We start from the raw sequence: 19084 nt of genomic DNA on the forward strand, positions 1-19084 counted from the left end.
GGAAGTGCATGCCTTGGGGCGAAACCCTTTCCGCCCAAAAACGTCCCCCCGCACTCCTGCCGTACCTTGGGCGAGGCAACGACCAGACCGACGCCAGTGGCCATCGGACATTCCTCCCCGAAGGGAGCCTTCTCCAGAGCCAATGGATGAGGAGCCATGTCCGTGTCAGACTTGTAGGCGCCGACCCCGTCGCGGACGGCGGTCCTGGGGACGCCAGAGGCGCCGTCGTTCCGACCGAAACTGGGACCAGCCCAGGGGCCGTAACTGGGACCAGCCCAGAGGCCGTACCTTCCATGTGGATGAACCTGCGGCGACCACTCCTGAGGACGTGGAGACGGAGGACGACTGCCTGCAGCTGCATTGTGTGGCAGCTCCCCGTGTGGCTCCCATTAAGGTGACAGTACGGGTCAATGGCCACCCGCTGGAGATGGAGTTGGATACTGGCGCAGCAGTCTCCGTGATCACCCAGAGGACATTCGACCGCATCAAGCAGGGAATACAGACCCTTACACTAACTGACTCACAGGCCAGGTTGGCCACCTACACGGGGGAACCACTGGACATTGCAGGAACTACAATGACCCCTGTTGTCTATGGACGCCAGGAGGGGCGTTTCCCACTTATCGTAGTGCGTGGCCATGGGCCCAGCCTGTTGGGTCGGGACTGGTTGCGCCATTTGCGGTTGCAATGGCAGCACATCCTCCAAACAGTTTCTGGAGGGTTGACTGAGGTGCTAGGACGATACCCAGAGGTATTCCAGCCTGGTCTGGGGAAAATAAAAGGGGCCGTAGCCCGTATCCAAGTTGAACCAGGAGCCACACCGCGCTATTTCCGGGCGCGCCCAGTGCCTTACGCTTTGCTCGAGAAGGTAGAAGGGGAGCTCACTCGTTTGGAGAGTTTGGGTATTATCAGGCCCGTCCGTTTTGCTGACTGGGCAGCACCAATTGTGCCAGTAATGAAGCCAGATGCCACAGTTCGCTTGTGTGGCGACTATAAACTTACAGTGAATACAGTTTCCCGACTCGACCGATACCCAATGCCTCGCATAGAGGATCTCTACGCGAAACTTGCAGGCGGCCTCTCATTCACAAAATTAGATATGAGTCACGCCTACCTGCAGTTGGAGCTGGACCCTGCCTCCCGACCATATGTAACAATTAACACACACCGGGGCCTGTATGAATATACACGGTTGCCCTTTGGAGTATCCTCTGCCTGCGCAATTTTTCAACGTGTTATGGAGGGCATTTTGAGAGGTTTACCACGTGTGGCTGTCTACCTAGATGACGTGTTGATTACAGGGACGTCGGAGCAAGAGCATTTGGAAAATCTGGAGGCTGTCCTTAAACGCCTTTCGGAGGCTGGAGTCCGTGTACATCACACAAAGTGCGTATTTCAGGCAAAAGAAGTAGTCTACCTAGGTTATCGGGTGGACCGCGAGGGTCTGCACCCCGTCGCAGAGAAGGTGCGTGCAATTCAACATGCCCCCACCCCGACTGATACTTCGCATCTTCGTTCTTTTCTCGGTCTCGTAAACTATTACGGGAAGTTCCTCCCCAATCTGGCAACTACGCTGGCCCCCTTACACCTGCTGCTAAAGAAAAATCACACCTGGGTTTGGGGTCAGCCGCAAGAAACCGCTTTCCGGCGGGTAAAGCAACAATTGTCGTCGTCTGGGTTACTAACCCACTATGATCCGGGAAAGCCTTTGCTCGTCACATGTGATGCATCCCCGTATGGTATTGGGGCTGTCCTGTCCCACAAGATAGAGAACGGGGCCGAGCGACCGATAGCTTTCGCCTCCCGCACATTGACTGCAGCGTAGAAGAAGTACGCGCAGATCGAGAAGGAGGGCCTGGCAGTGGTTTTCGCGGTGAAACGCTTCCACCAGTATGTGTACGGCCGCCATTTCACTATCGTGACTGATCATAAGCCCCTGCTGGGACTCTTCAGAGAGGATAAGCCGATACCGCCCATTGCTTCTGCACGGATCCAGCGCTGGGCTTTGTTGCTTGCTGCATATGAGTATTCTCTGGAGCACAAACCAGGTACGCAGATAGCAAATGCCGACGCACTGAGCCGATTGCCTTTATCGACCGGCCCCATGTCGACCCCCACGACCGGTGAGGTGGTCGCAACCCTCAATTTTATGGACACCTTGCCTGTCACGGCATCACAGATCCGTGAGTGGACCCAGACGGAGCCAGTCCTGTCAAAGGTTCGGCACATAGTCCTGTATGGTGGGCAGCATAGACAGCTCCCAGGCGAGTTACGGGCATTTTCCTCCAAGCTGTCAGAGTTCAGCGTGGAAGACGGCATCCTCTTGTGGGGGACGCGTGTGGTTGTCCCGGAAAAAGGCCAGGAGCTGATATTATCAGACTTGCACAATGGGCATCCGGGCGTGACCAAGATGAAAATGTTGGCCCGGAGTTATGTCTGGTAGCCAGGCCTCGACACCGACATTGAGAAGGTGGCCCAAAACTGCTCCATTTGCCAGGAGCATCAGAAGCTTCCACCGGCCGCGCCCCTACATCACTGGGAATGGCCAGGGCGGCCTTGGGCACGCTTACATGCAGATTTCGCAGGCCCTTTTCAGGGATCCATGTTCCTTCTACTAATTGACGCCCAGTCCAAATGGCTGGAGGTGCATAAGATGCAGGGGACAACGTCCTGCGCAACAATTGAAAAAATGCGTTTATCATTTAGCACGCATTGCGTCCCCGAGGTGCTGGTCACGGATAATAGCACTCCATTCACGAGTGAGGAGTTTGCTAGGTTTACAAAGATGAACGGCATCCGCCATATCCGCACTGCCCCTTACCACCCGGCTTCAAATGGGTTGGCAGAGCGTGCAGTGCAAACATTCAAAAGAGGCCTAAAGAAGCAGTCTTCCGGATCAATGGACACGAGACTGGCTCGGTTTTTGTTTACGTACAGGACCACCCCCCATACAGTGACTGGGGTAGCTCCCGCAGAACTCCTAATGGGCTGGAGACTTCGCACCCGCCTTAGTATGGTCTTCCCGGACATTGGCGCAAAAGTATGCCGCACACAAGAACGGCAGGGACCGGGATTGTCTCAGCATCGTCCAATTCGGCAGTTTGCGCCCGGTGACCCAGTATTCATGCGGAATTTTGCTGGTGGTGCCCAATGGGTTCCTGGGGTAATCTTTCGCCAAACGGGCCCTATATCGTACCAAGTGCAAGCCCAGGGTCGTCTCCAGCGAAAACATGTAGACCACGTCCGGTCCAGAAGATCATCCCCGCAAAAGATTCCCCGCCCCCGGAGCTCAGTTCAACAGCGGCAAAGACCAGAAACAAGGGAAGGTAGTCCTCCAAATCTTCCGCTGGTGCCTCACTCAAAGCCTGCGCAGGTCATGATGGGACCGAATGGGGACAGAGACGCTGACATGACGGAGGCAGCAGACTCTGACTCCGAGATGGAGACACAGGATGAATCAGAGGGGGAATCCTCGGGTCCACAGGCCGTGGATGTACAACCGCGCCGTTCATCACGGAAGCGCCGGTCTCCGTCTCATTATACGCCGCCTGATCCAGCGCCGCGTGCAAATGGCGTCCGGCCTGCGGCCAAACGAGTTCGCCGCTTTCCTTCGCCAGGGCCTACGGTGGATTCCTTGGACTTTGGCGGGGAGGGATGTTATAACCTGCCTACTGACGATTGGCTGGGGACTAATGACTATCCCACAATCCTATGGGAGTATGAACTTCCCCAATGAGAGGGGGCGGAGAAACTCCTACTATAAATAAGCTGGCCAGTCCAGGAACCAGGAGGAAGGAGAAGGTAGCAAGGGAAGTTGCTGCTACTGCTATGTATATATTGTTATAGTAAATAAACTTTATTATTTTGTATCCTTAAAACTCGTGCTGGATTCTTCGGGGCCCTTACAAAAGGAAGTAAGTTCAGAATCTCCGGAGAAACAAGGAACGGCTGTAATGAAGTCCTTTTATCTTGCAGATAAAAAGATAGTCGCTTTTGTCATAGGAACTTTGCCCGTTGGAGAGTGGGCGGAGACTGCGGGAGCTTTGAAATCATATTATAAAGTAAGGGGCCAGGACAGCCATTTTTCAGTTCAATCAAGGAGTCCCAGGGACTCAAGTTCAGCAGTTCAGCTAAGTAACTCAAGTTGAGTTGAGCTAACAGTTCAGTTCTAAAAGCTCCTGATTCTACACTCCTGCCGTTTTTGTGTCTACAGTCTGCTGAGAAATTGGACCTTTTAAACTGTGAGTACCTCAAGCAGCTTGCGAAGTTTCCCGAGAGATTCATAGGTGTTGAGAATCTGGGGAAAGGGGGTTTGACTTGTTTATTAATTGTTTTGAAACATTGCTGTGTAACAGTAAGCTTTTACGTTGTGTCCGTTATAGCAATTTCTTGATAGACATAGTTTTGGTAGAGTTTAAGGGTTTTATTGTATTTTCTTCTGTTTTGGTGATTTGACCTGGGTTTTTCAATAAACCTCGATTTGTTTGTAATTGGAGTCCGTTCCAATTCTTCGGTCTGTCAACAGCGATCTCTGACCAAGTCACATTTAAAATATTCCTCACCCTAATTCCGGGGTCGAGAACCTAGGGTAATCTTGGAACGATTCGAACCTGTTCACTCAGGACAGGCTGCTGGTTAGGTGATAAACAGCAGTGTCCTATTCTCACTCTTGGGAAAGCTACTCCAGCGAAGTAGGAACCGGGTGGGTGTTTTATCACCTGGGCATTGGTGGGGGTCTGGATATCTGTGCAATATAAGCCTCAGGCTTCCGGTTAGGGATAAACGGCAGGCTTGATTCAGTGCTCTCTCCCGCGGAGGTGTCCCAGTGCGGCATCCCCTGGTCTCTGAAGTTTCAGTGCCAGCTGGAGAGAGACACACAGATATACAAACCCCAGATACCGGCCCAGTAGTGGAGTAAAGCAAGAATGGAACCCGCTACAGCGAGGGCTGGGGGGACTGGTGGGTGATGACCAGGGTGTGGCCTGTGGGGATGCAGATGCCAGGTCGGGTCCACGCACGGCCGGCGCCATGTTGTATGGTGTGACTGCTGCAGGCCATCGCTGTGCACATGCGCAACCAGTGAACCGGCCATTCTCCAGCTGTTTTCAGCACGGGAGCCGGGAGTACCACCCGGCGCTGCTGCTAGCACCTCACCAGTCCCGGAATCGGTGAGGGGCCAGCACCGATTTTTTTTTTTTGTCGTAGAACTCCCGCAAATTCTTCGTTCCAGCCGGCACATAGCCGCTGAAATGGAGAATCCAGCCACCCATTTGCTTCTTTAACAAATCATGTTAAATCTGTGCCCTCTCGTTCTTGATACAAGCAGGAACATTTTCTCCCGATCTCCTCTGTCCAGGCTCCTCATGATTTTGAACTCTCTATCAAATCTCCTCTTAACCTTCTTTGCTGTAGTTAGAATCCAGTGTGCAAATGAAAAATAAGTAAGGCTTTTAAATGGGGGTTATCTAACCATTGTGCATTGAACAAGAAGCTTTATTAGAATAGGGGATTTTAGGATACTGTGACAAACAAAGCCTTGGTACAGCTGTATTTTAAGAAAATAAGACACAAATGTCATTGCAACTAAAGTCTGTGGTTTGTAACTGCTATCTTCACTAGATCGGGTGCTATTTCAGAGGGCTGGTGTAGACTCAATGGGCCGAATGGCTTCCTTCTGCACTGTAGAGATTCTATGTTTCTGTAGAAATTCTATGAGTCCATGAACCTCCTGTCACCAATTGTCCCTCCCCCAGATTTCTGTCATTGGCCATCCAACATGTCAATCATCACAAGGCCCCACCTCCCCAAGGCTTTTCAACGTGTCCCAGTCTTAGCTTTTATAAAATGTGGTCATACTCATACGGCATGCTCCAAATCTTCCCCCCCCCCCCCCCCCTCCCTGCCTAACCAAGGGGTTTTGCGAATCCCCTGCCGGAAACCCAAGCGAAATGGGCATTGCTGCATTTTGCACCATTTCTCCAGCAATTCCCAGAGCCAAAGTTACAGCGGGAGATGAGGAAGGTCCTGTGGAAATTCTCCCCTCTCATTTCATTGTCATCGTGTTGTTCTCTTATTACCTCTGTTTGCCAGCTGATGAAGCTTGAAAACCTCCCTAAGGACTACATACATGCAGGCACCAAGTCCAATTATATTTTGTAATACTTTGCCCATTGTACTAACAATAAAAGAATAATCATCTCATTAGCTTACACTATGCAAGAATAATAACTTGCATTTTCAACCAAATGTGATACTGAGCCGCTTGAGGTACAAAATAGCCCAGATTCATTCCCGATTCTGTATTGTTAGTTGATTGGGTAATTCAGTTTCGAAAGGGAGTAACAATAAACAGCTTGACAAAGCTAATTTCAGAAACCTATCTCACAAGGGGTCACAGGTTTGAAACTGAAAGGGAAGTTTAAGACAATTGCATATTATTCATAGAATTTACAGTGCAGAAGGAGGCCATTCGGCCCATCGAGTCTGCACCGGCTCTTGGAAAGAGCACCCTTCCCAACCGCACACCTCCACCCTATCCCCATAACTCAGTAACCCCACCCAACACTAAGGGCAATTTTGGACACTAAGGGCAATTTATCATGGCCAATCCACCTAACCTGCACATCTTTGGACTGTGGGAGGAAACCGGAGCACCCGGAGGAAACCCACGCAGTCACGGGGAGAGCGTGCAGACTCCGCACAGACAGTGACGCAAGCTGGGAATCGAACCTGGGACCCTGGAGCTGTGAAGCAATTGTGCTAATCACTGTGCTACCGTGCTGCCTATTGTATTATTACAATTCGAAAGTATGAAATCATTCAAACACAATTGGCGTTGGGTTGGGAATTTGGTTAATCTCTGCTGAATTTTCCTTCCTCACATATCAGTTAACAAAATGTAACATGGAACACCATAAAATGATCAATGTGAACCATAGACATTCCAAGACGCCACACAACAGCCAGCCCTCCCAACGACCTCCACATGTCTGACTGGCTGTGCCTCTCCAGGGACAGTGTGAGCAAAATGCAACATAATAGGTCCGGAAATTGCCTCCAATTGCATGGACGGACACTCCATACCAGCGGTTTTGAAGGTCACAGTGGCCCTCAAGTCTACGCCTTTGGTTCTTTTCTGGTTCAGTGGGGGATCTGTGCAGCCTCTCTCAATCAGCTGCACACTGTTGCATCAAGCTGGTGACGACCTTCAAACATGTCCGCTACCTGACAGAAGAGGGCAGCCAGGCAGAGAGAGCACAAGGCTTCGCAGCGATGGTTGGGCTCCCAACATATAGGGTGTAACAGACTGCACTCGTGTGACCTTCAGGGTGCCAGCAGGGGAGAGGGAGCTTTTCTAAACAGAAAGGGCTTCCACTCAATGACTGTTCAGGATCATCTGTGACCACCAGACGCAGATCATGATAACCTAATAATCTTTATTATTGTCATAAGTAGGCTTACATTAACACTGCAATCAAGTTACTGTGAAAAGCCCCTATTCATCACATTCCGGCGCCTGTTCTGGTACATGGAGGGAGAATTCAGAATGTCCAATTCACCTAACAGCACGTCTTTCAGGACTTGTGGGAGGAAACCGGCGCACCTGGAGGAAACCCACGCAGACACGGGGAGAACGTGCAGATTCCGCACAGACAGTGACCCAAGCCGGGAATCGAACCTGGGATCCTGCCGCTTTGAAGCAACAGTGCTAACCACTGTGCTACCATGCCGCCCTATTGTCCAGGTTTCTGCCCATTACCTTGGCAGCTCACGCAATGCTTGCACTTGCACCACCCACAGGTTCCAAGGCTGTTCATGGTTCCTGCATGATTGGATGGGTGGATCCTGGGTGACAAGGGCTATCCATTGAAGAGATGGCTGATGCCCCCATCCTGTCACTCAAGAAGTGAGGCCGGGGAGCGATACAACAGGAGTCATGCATCCACAAGAGTGGTGGTGGAGAGGACTATTGGGCTGCTGAAGGTGCACTTCAGATGCCTGGATCGTTCAGGGGTGAATTGCAGTGTCCTCCAGAGCATGCGTGCCTCATTGTTGTCACATGCTGTGCCTTGAGCAACCTGGCTCTTGCTAAGAGGGACCCAGTGGAGGCTGAGAAAAGCGAGGCAGCAACACAGGCCAGGGAGGATGACTCCAGTGATGGGGCTGAGGAATAGCCTGCGAACGTACAATGTGAGGACATTGAGGCAGACGGCAAAAACCTTCATGGAGGCAGGGACACCAGGGATGCTTTGATCCTATGAACCTTCAGCCAGACACTCAAAGCATTGATGTTTCTTCATGCCAATGGCAATGTCTCCTTTGCAAACAATTGTTATACGATAACCCAACCAAAGACTCATTGGATGCTGCAATCACTGGCAGGGAGACTAATGAGCTGGTGCACCTTGAGAGGAGCCCGTAGAGATGCCAGGCAGCTTGTCTGCCAGCATGAGGTGCGTTTGCACCTCCCTCCTCACCAATGATAGATGAGGCACCAAGCAGAGAGACTCGGTGCCTCATTCCTCTTTCACACTCACAGAGACTTCCTCAGGTTACAGTCAGTGAACTGGATTGCACGGCCGAATGTAATCCCAGAAACCCTTCATTCATCTCCTGAAGCCTGCCCCTCCATGAGAGTCACCACTCTCTCAGTAGAGGAGGCTGTGTGTACTCAGGGTCAACGCAGTCATGTTCTGCATGGACTCCTCCATGAAATAGACTGTGGCACACAGACCCTCATGGATCTCTGCCAGATCCCTTCACACATCCCCCTGGTCATTCGGCACCTGCTGCTTGATGGACATCTCCAGATGCTGGTCATCTGCCTCTGACTCCACATGGTCCTGGTGTTCAGCAGTGCACCCACTGTCAGCACCCTGGGACTCTGCTGCCTCTACCTCTGCCACCTCCTTATGCGAATGTGCTGTACCTTCACTACTATGTACTACCCACAGAGACCTCTTCTCCAGACTGGGAAAGTAAAAGCCCCATTAGTGCTCAGTCTCCAACTCCCCACCATGCACTAAGCGGGTCATGTTACTTTGGCACATCTGACCCTGAAGCCAATTACACTGATATGCCAGCTTTGAGAGTGCCCACCCGACTTGCCCTCCTGCATTCCATGATGCGAGGTGCTGAGGCCATGACAAAGCACCAGGACCGCTATTGGATTGCTTCCAAGCCCATCCCTCAGTTTCCCCTACAATTCCTGGCAGCCTTCAGAAAACGTCCTCTTCCGCTTAAAGCCTCTCTACCGGGCCCCCATTGGACCCACCAGCCAATACATTCCCAGCCCAGTGCACTGAACACAACCAGCAGTCACATTCCATGCTGGATGGGCCTTAATTGACCACCCAGCGTAATATTTTGTTAAGAATGCAATCTTGGTCAAGAGTGGGTTTCACATCTGCTTGCAGCCACACCGACTTTGGGTGCATATTGAGGGTAGAATCCAGGTAATAGGAAGTTTTGTCCCATTATTTCTGCACTCGTGATTTCTCCAGTGAGCTACCTGGTCTAGTGTACACACAGTCAAATCCCCGTGTGCTCCCAGTCTGACAACACTCCAATTTTAAAATCTTTCTCATTTTGTTCAAATGATTGGCCTACAATCTTCCAAGATCTCTGCGCTTCTTCAATTCTGATCTCTTGTGTATTCCTAATTTACATCTCTCCATCAATGACAGCCACGTGTTCAGCTGACTTGGGCCTAAGCTCTGAAATTGCCTCTCTTAAAATTTCAGTCACTCTTTCTCTTCATTTATGGGGCTGGATTCTCCAATTTTGAGGCTATGTCCTGACGCCGGCGTGGGAACGGTAAGACCACCCGGCTCTAGCTGCCACGAGTGCCCGCCGAGTTGGCCGAGTCCCACCGGCGTAGGTTACGTATGGTCCCACCCGGCAGCACCTCAAAGTTCTGGCTGCGGGGGCCGTCCTGGTTGGGAGGGGGGAGCGGGGGGATCCGACTCTGGGGGGGGGGGGGGCCCACCACGGTGGCCTGACCCGCCATCGGGGTCTACCGATCGGCGGGCAGGCTATTTCCGTGGGGGTTAGGTTCTTCCGCGCCGGGCCCCTGTAGGGCTCCGCCATATTGCCCGGGGGCTGGCATGGAGACAGGAACCCACGTGCATGCGTAGACTCGCGCCGGCCGTGGAGCACCGGCTGGAGCAGCGGACATCTCTCCAGCGCCATACTAGCTCCCTGGGAAGGGGTGAATACCTGGACCTGGAGGCCCATTGACGCCGAAGTGGCTCGCGCCGCTTTTGACACCAGCATCAGAACTTGGCCACAGGATCAGAGATCGGCAACAGTCTTCCATACCTGTGGAGTGGGAGCAGCGTTTGAACTTCACCTGTCATGTTTTAAGATGTGCGGAGATGGGGGTGAGGATTGCTTTGCCAGTAGGATTCGTTGATGCCAACTTGAACATCTGGCCAGTTTTGCCCCTTTAGATTGGAAACTTTTGAAGCTGATCTGTGGGCGGTCAGAATTTCTTGTTTCTCCCCAGCATTGTAACGCTCAGCTCATTCCGAGCTTGAGTATAACTGAAAGACGTGCCAGCTAAGGACACCGAGGATCTTGGTGTGCCAATTCGTGCAGAGCCGAAAACACTTGCAGCGCATTATGGAGCTCAAAAACATGGCCGAGGACCCTCCCCTAAGACAGTCATTACCCTTCTGTGTGCATGAGTAAACCCAGGTGTTCGGCTCCCATCTCCTCACACAAAAGTAAGCAAAGCATGGCTTTACAATTTTCACTGTCTGGTCTAATACTGCAGTTCATTCAGATGGCATTGTTTTGCTAACAGGGTCTACACGGTACAGGATAAAATGGCTGACCTGGATGCCAAGATTCTATGCGTTCACCTTACTCATGAATCCTTACTTCATGGAATCTGCTCTGTTAGTGCTGATGCTGTAGCACTAAGATTGATTTCCTCCAGATAAATAGTTGTGACATGAAAGATTCCCACTCTGGTTGTGTGACTGGGCAATTTTTTCAAAAAGAAGATCTCTTTGACAGAATTCCTGGCAATAGACCTGACAGAAGGGAAGAACTGATAGTGCCAGTAATATCTGTGCAATCATCAATCTGCAGGGCAATTTTTCCACTCATTTCTAATTTCTCTGGAAGCACTTCAGAATCACAGAATGCCTACAGTGGAAGGCACTCGGCCTATCGAGTCTGCACCAAACCTTTGAAAGAGCACCACAACCCAGACCCACTTTCCCTCCTTATCCCCGCAACCCCAACTAATCTTTGGATGGAATGGAGCAATTTAGCAAGGCCAATCCGCCTAACATGCACATCTTTGGATTGTGGGAGGAAGCTGGAGCACCCGGAGGAAACCCACATCGAAACGGGAAGAATGTGCAAACTCCACACACACAGGCACCCAAGGACGCAATCGAATCCGGGTGCCTGGTGCTGTGAGGCAGTAGTGCTACCCACTGTGCCACTGTGCCAGCCTGTTCAGTATCCACTGACATTTCATCAATGCACTGTTTGATTGTGCTATCAGAAAGGGGAAACTGGTTGATTTCTTTGGCAGTACCAGCTCCCAACATTACTCTCACAGTGCCTTAGCATGCCCGCAGAATTAGAGTTTCGGTAATGGTGCGTCGCTTCTTCGATTTTGCTACGAGCTCAGCCACCAGTGAACTTGCCTCCTGTGCATTACCTGAAGCACGCGCACCCTCCATCATGAACTGATTTTGCTTTTACGTCTTGTTCTCTCAGGCGCTTGAAGTACTCCTTGTTGGAGAGCGAATGGCGATTTGTATTAAAATGGCGCTTCAACTTACTTGGTACCATTGCACCGATGGAAAGCCTCTCCCTGCAAATTAGATATTCTGTGACAGGGCAAGTGGCATCACCAGTCCCCAGAAATCCAAAGGCCAAGTAGCTGTCTCTCTACTGCCTGTGTTTGAACCTCGCTTTGTTCCCCTGAGGTCCTGTTATTTCGGTCACATTTGAATTAGAGCGGGACACTTCACTTCTCTTCCATAGAATCACCACAGTGCAGAAGGAGGGCATTCGGCCCATTGGGTCTGCACCGACCCTCTGAAAGCACGTCCCACCTAGGCTCATTCCCCCACCCCTTTTCCCCATACCTCCACCTGACCGCCACATCTTTGGACATTAAGGGGCAATTTATCGTGCCCAAACCACCTAACCTGCTCTTCTGCGCCGACTTATCCATGGCTGTGTATATCAGAGACTAAATAGGAATCTTTATCTGACAGTGTTTCCTTTATATCTGCTTGTGTTTTGCGTTGTCTTATTTTACACAAAAATGCCGTATTTCATGGCATGGGTGACCACACAAATTGTAATACGGGTGAAGGCAAGAGCTCGGGGTTATAAAAGCGCAAGAGTTCATGGTTCTCCCTGATTTGCCTCTGATGTCATGGCGCACTGAGGTACAACATTACATGGTACAACATGGCAGGTCACATCAACTGATAGCCAAGGCCAAAGGAAGTACAGTCAGAGAAAACAAATCAAGACTATGATTTTGATAATGCTCCCTTTGGTGACTAAGATCGTTGGATTGTGTGACCCAACCGGTTCTTATGGGTGGGTTATTGAGTAACTATTAAAACTGCCACCACTAATTTCTCAGATAATATTAGTGAAAAATAAGAATGCAGTCTGTTTTTGAAAACTCACCACTATTCGTAGAAGTCCCCCTATACCAAAAAGGGCCGACATTCTAAATGGTGAACAGGGATTCTCACTCCCCGACTCCAATGCAAGCTTCAGTGGGTGCTATTCAGGTCAAACTATGTTTTCACGTTATCCCCCGGTGTAACCCATACCTTCACCGAAGATTTCATCTACTTACCACTTAGTAGCATCGATCCTGGGTCCTGCATTGCTAAGTAAGTAAAGTAGACTTTGGAATAACCACAGTTTCAGGTTAAAACTTAAGTTATTTTATTATTATATATTTTTTTTAATTTTTAAAGATGCAATCACTGTCTTTACAGAAAAGTAAAAAGATCTTGCTTCTGGATCCTTCTGATTGGTTGAAGGGACCTTCAGGCCCAATTTGACAATCAATTTTCTTTAAAGTCTGGTCTTCTTTAGATGTATCAGCTATTTTAGCTCGGCTGCTCTGCCCTGTCCATTTCCCATGGCCGAGCTGATTGTAATCTGAGTCTAGCTGCTTGTTCCTTCTCTGCTTCTCTCGCTCTCCCTCTGAGCTCTGGTTCTGGATCTGGATCTGAATAGTTCCTGCTCTGGTCTCGAGGTTTATATTCGCTTTCTAACAATTAAGTTTTTTGATGTTATTGTAAAGTAACTCTTATTTTCTTTGATTGTAAAAAGGAACTTTGATCGAAACCTTTTAATCCAACGAAATATTCATTTTGACATGACTTCATCTCATAGATCTGATTACATTGTGTCCTTTGTGGTGTTCAAAATGCTTTGGTTTCAAGAGGTGTTACTTTTAATTCCTGTCATTTCTATAGTTTCATTTTCCAATTGTGTCCTCAGCTCAATTTTGACTTTGATTTTGGCTTTGAATTATGTTTCTCGTAGACTGAGAGCCTCCAGTTTTCTTTAATTTACCTGGTATTAGCAAATTTTCACACTTCGAATTATCACAAAATTCAACTGAACTCATCCATTCTTTTCCAGATCCTTACTAAGTTAGTTACTTTCAATGAAGGTGTGAGCCATTGTTTTTGGCTTCATTCAAAATCCTGTTTGTCTTGTTTGCTCAGCCTGTTTGACCAAGGATATCTGCATTTTACAATCCTTCCCTGGCAGCTGCTGTTAACCCTTTGTGGGATCTTTCCCTACATTCTCTCATGTTTCTCTTGGACCAGATATTGCCAGACTTCCATGTTTCAAATGACACATTTTTCCATATTATCAATTACAAGTCCCTGCTCACGCTGCACTGTTATACTGAGACATATTCTCCGGGAAGATCTCAGGTTCAATGGTCAACAGTTCATGGGTCAAAATACATGGGAGGGGCAGGAGAATCCATCCTCAAAAGCCTGCAGAAAGATCTGGAAAATTCAATCACGGGGCAACCAAACAGAAAAGCCACACCCAGGCGTGGAAGAGACAGTATCTATCAGGAACTCTTCCAGTCGGAGACTATTTCTCTCCCGCACCTGCTGCCGAGAGGCTCACTACTTGGCACAGTGGCACCGTGCAGTCAGGATATCAAGAGCATAGTCAGTGTTGCAGGAGTAGATTGTGGGATTCAGGGTGTAGTTGGGTGATTAGTATTGGTGGTCAGAACATACTAACATTCTCTCCAGGGCTGTAGAATACAAGAACAGGGATGTAGTTTTGAGGCTGTATAAGGCTCTGGTCAGACCCCATTTGGAGTATCGTGAGCAGTTTTGGGCCCTGTAACTAAGGAAGGATGTGCTGGCCTTGGAAAGGGTCCAGAGGAGGTTCACAAGAATGATCCCTGGAATGAAGAGCTTGTCATATGAGGAGCGGTTGAGGACTCTGTGTCTGTACTCGTAGTAGTTTAGAAGGATGAAGGGGGATCTTATTGAAACGTACAGGACACTGCGGGGTCTGGATAGAGTGGATGTGCAGAGGATGTTTCCACTTGTGGGAAAAACTAGAACCAGAGGACACAATCTCAGACTAAAGGGACGATCCTTTAAAACGGAGGTGAGGAGGAATTTCTTCAGCCAGAGGGTGGTGAATCTGTGGAACTCTTTGCCGCAGAAGGCTGTGGAGGCCAAGTCACTGAGTGTCTTTAAGATAGAGATAGATAGGTTCTTCTTGATTAATAAGGGGATCAGGGGTTATGGGGAGAAGGCAGGTGAATGGGGATGAGACAAATATCAACCATGATTGAATGGCGGAGCAGACTCAATGGGCCGAGTGGCCTAATTCTGGTCCTATGTCTTATGGTCTTATGGTCTAACTATCGCATCCTCAGTGAAACATGTTGATGCAACACAGGACGAATTTTAAAAATTTGATAGGTAATACAATGTTCCCTGTGTTACCGACTGGTCAGAAATCTCTCCTCAAGACAGAGAAAAAAGGATTGGCAACAGATAAAAAAATACTTTATCTCAGTCTTTATCTTACATTCATTTTTATATCTCCACAAGAGTAAGAAATAGAATAGCTAGCCAGAGAGAGGCTATAAGTTATTTCATTATTACATTGTATAGTTAGTTATTTATCTTTTATTAGTTGAGTATTAAATACAAAGGTCTCTCAAATGTTATTTATAATACTCATTAAATTACTCACTGTTTTCTCAGCATTGTCCATGTTCCCTGCAATCTTTGCAAAGCGTCTATTTCGTAATCAGGAAGTGGCCATCCCAGATGGCTACAGGAGTCTGCACATTCTCCCCATGTCTGCGTGGGTTTCCTCTGGGTGCTCCGGTTTCCTCTCACAAGTCCAAAGATGTGCAGGCCAGTGCCCAAAAGGTTAGGTGGGGCTATGGGGATAGGGAAGGCACGTGAGTCTAGGTATGGTGCGCTTTCAGAGGGTCGGTGCAGACACGATGGGCCGAATGGTCTCCTACTGCACTGTAGGACTTCTATGGTTCTATGAAAGGATGTTTGATTAGCGATGCTGGAAAGTGCAGGAACAAAAGCTAACCCTAGGGTTACGTGCAGGTTAGGGTACGTTGTGCAAATAATCAAACATAACCTGAAACATATTTCATACATAACCATGCAATGGTTGTACTTATGTATAATGTCATATATACGACATGTGCATCCTACCATGTATGTAGTTATATATAGGCTGAGTTGGTGTGATGAGGACTCACATGTTTCAAACTCAACTCTACTAGTTAAAGAAACATTGCAAAGCTTTCAGTTGAAGGAAATTGCATAAATATAGAACAAGAGATGCATTTTTGTCAGTGGATATCCAATGTGGCAAAGCTGCAGAGTCAAAGACAGAAAACGCCCTTCGGCCCAGCGCACCTGTACCGATCAAGAACAGCCCCCCAAGTATTCTAATCCCATTTACCAGCGCGTGGTCCATAGCTTTGTATGCCTCGGCAATGCAAGTATGCATCTCTCTTCATACGTGCCCCCTTCAATCTGGTGCTGTGGCCAGTAGAGATGATGGTCTCTGTCGACAAGAGGAAAGAGCCTGCCTCGGAGAATAAGAAGGTTTTGCGGAAGATCACTTGAGAGGGTTTGCAGCAGGAGCGTGGTGTATACGGTGAGCAGGCAATCTTGTTTGACTGGGAAATTGCTCAAATGTCTGGAGTTTCCGCTCTGCCTGGTCCCCTCCCCCTTTACCCGAGGCCCCTCTCCTTTTCATTCCATTTTCCCGCACAAGGTTTGCCTTTCAGTTCCCTAATCAGCCAGTCTGTCAGAACAATCTGATTGGTCAAGTAAGGATTCCGTAGAGGAGGCCAGTGTGGGAGAGCTCTGGGGAGGCCAGATCCAGGGTGGGAGAGGGAGCCCAGAGCCAGGGGGTCAGAGGAGAACTGGGGAGGTGAGAGCCAAGGGTGTAATAGGAGCCAGGGAAGTCAGAATTAGGGGAACCAGTGCCAGGGAGAGAACCCAGGAGGCCAGTGCCTGGGAGGCCGGAGCCGGGTGGGGGAGGGGTGAACTAAGCAGATGTGAGTGTATCGGATAAAATTGCTGAAACGTTGGTGTTGATGATTGGTGCTCACAAGGCAGAAAGAACGTGTGGAAAGTAACAATGTCACACTGATGGAGCATAGCAAGGCACCCTTCATATATTGATGGATCAGAATAGAAGGTGATTTATTCTTCATTTAACCATTCCTGCAGATATCTTGACCTACAGGTCTGAAATAACGGGTGGGATTTACCAAGCTACCTGCCACGTGTTTCATTTTTATATCTCCACAAGTGTAAGAAATAGAATAGCTAGACCGAGAGAAGCTATAAGTTATTTCATTATTACATTGTATAGTTACCCCAAGCGTTCTCCAAGGCGGCCTTCAGGACGCGTGACAACGCAGAATCGCCGAGCAGAAATTTATAGCCAAGTTCCGCACACATGAGTGCGGCCTCAACCGGGACCTGGGATTCATGTTGCATTACATTCATCCCCCACCATCTGGCCTGCGAAATCCTACCAACTGTCCTGGCTTGACACAATTCACACCTCTTTAACCTGGGGTTACCCCATCTCTGGATCTGTAAAGATTTAATCACCTGCTAATGCTCGCATTCCAAGCATTGTCTGGCATCTTTGAATTTGTCTATATATGTGTTTCTGGAACAGACCTCTGCATTCACCTGAGGAAGGAGCAGCGCTCTGAAAGCTAGTGACATCGAAACAAACCTGTTGGACTTTAACCTGGTGTTGTAAGACTTTGTACTGTGCTCACCCCAGTCCAACGGCAGCATCTCCACATCATTGTATAGTTAGTTAGTTATCTTTTACTAGTTTTTTAAAAAATATATATTTTATTCAAGTTTTTTGGCCAAACATAACAATACGTAGTGTTTCTTTTACACAACAATAAAGCAATATAAATAGCCGTGGCCAGTTTTAAACAAATAAATAAATAATATATAAACAAAAACAAAAGAAAAACAAAACTAAATGGCAACTGCCTTGTCCAAAATAAATACTCTCCAAAATTACAATCCAACAGTCCAATATACAATTACATATACCAAATACCTATACATGTACAATAACATCCCTGTGCGTCCGTCTCTTGAAATCCTCCTCCATCTGTTCCACCAACCGTGTTAAATTAAGCCTATGTTATGTACCCCAATTCTTGGCTATCTGGATCCCCAGGTACCGGAAGTCCCTTGTTACCTTCCTCAATGGTAAATCCTCTATCTCTCTGCTCTGCTCCCCCGGATGCACCACAAATAACTCACTTTTCCTAATGTTCAATTTATACCCTGAAAACACCCCAAACTCCCCAAGTATCCGCATTATCTCTGGCATCCCCTCGGCTGGGTCCGCCACATATAGCAACAAATCGTCCGCATATAGAGATACCCGGTGTTCTTCTCCCCCCCCTAAGTACTCCCCTCCACTTCCTGGAACCCCTCAGTGCCATGGCCAGGGGTTCAATCGCCAGTGCAAACAATAACAGGGACAGAGGACATCCCTGCCTCGTCCCTCTATGGAGCCGAAAATAGTCAGACCCCCGTCCATTCGTGACCACGCTCGCCATCGGGGCCCTATACAGCAACTGTACCCACCTGATATACCCGTCCCCAAAGCCAAATCTCCTCAACACCTCCCACAAATAATCCCACTGCACTCTATCAAATGCTTTCTCGGCATCCATCGCCACCACTATCTCCGCTTCCCCCTCTGGTGGCGGCATCATCATTACCCCTAGCAGCCTCCATATATTTGTATTTAGCTGTCTCCCCTTCACAAACCCAGTTTGGTCCTCATGGACCACCCCCGGGACACAATCCTCTATCCTCATTGCCATTACCTTGGCCAGGATCTTAGCATCCACATTCAGGAGGGAAATGGGCCTGTATGACCCGCATTGCAGCGGGTCTTTTTCCTTCTTTAGGAGGAGCGATATCGTTGCCTCTGACATAGTCGGGGGCAGCTGCCCCCTTTCCCTCGCCTCATTAAAGGTTCTCATCAGTAGCGGGGCCAGCAAGTCCAAATATTTCTTATAGAATTCAACTGGGAATCCGTCTGGTCCCGGGGCCTTCCCCGCCTGCATGCTTCCAATCCCTTTCACTACTTCCTCCGTCTCAATCTGTGCTCCCAGCCCCACTCTCTCCTGTTCCTCCACCTTAGGAAATTCCAGCTGATCCAGAAAGCACATCATTCTCTCCTTCCCGTCCGGGGGCTGAGCTTCATATAATCTTTCATAAAATGCCTTGAACACTCCATTCACTCTCTCCACTCCCCGCTCCATCTCCCCCTCCTCATCTCTCACCCCCCCATCTCCCTCACTGCTCCCCTTTTCCTCAGTTGGTGGGCCAACAACCTACTCGCCTTCTCCCCATATTCGTACTGTACACCCTGTGCCTTCCTCCATTGTGCCTCTGCCTTACCCGTAGTCAACAAGTCAAACTCTATATGTAGCCTTTGCCTTTCCCTGTATAGTCCCTCCTCCGGTGCCTCCGCGTATTGTCTGTCCACC

General features: G+C 49.0%; 1 protein-coding gene across 2 annotated transcripts in view; it reads left to right on the forward strand.

The window, feature by feature from the left end:
• Window positions 1–19084, forward strand: part of LOC140427704 (beta-1,3-galactosyltransferase 5-like) — a 67102-nt gene that overhangs the window by 24536 nt on the left and 23482 nt on the right. The window contains exon 1 of one of the 2 annotated variants that reach the window (XM_072513224.1): window positions 4026–4241. The exons of the other annotated variant lie outside the window; for it this stretch is intronic. The gene's annotated coding sequence lies outside the window, so the exon portion shown is untranslated. Of the gene's footprint in view, window positions 1–4025; window positions 4242–19084 lie in introns of those variants that run through there. 2 annotated transcript variants of the gene reach the window in all.

The sequence above is a fragment of the Scyliorhinus torazame genome, chromosome 8 (assembly GCF_047496885.1).
Source record: "Scyliorhinus torazame isolate Kashiwa2021f chromosome 8, sScyTor2.1, whole genome shotgun sequence".
NCBI lineage: Eukaryota > Metazoa > Chordata > Chondrichthyes > Carcharhiniformes > Scyliorhinidae > Scyliorhinus > Scyliorhinus torazame.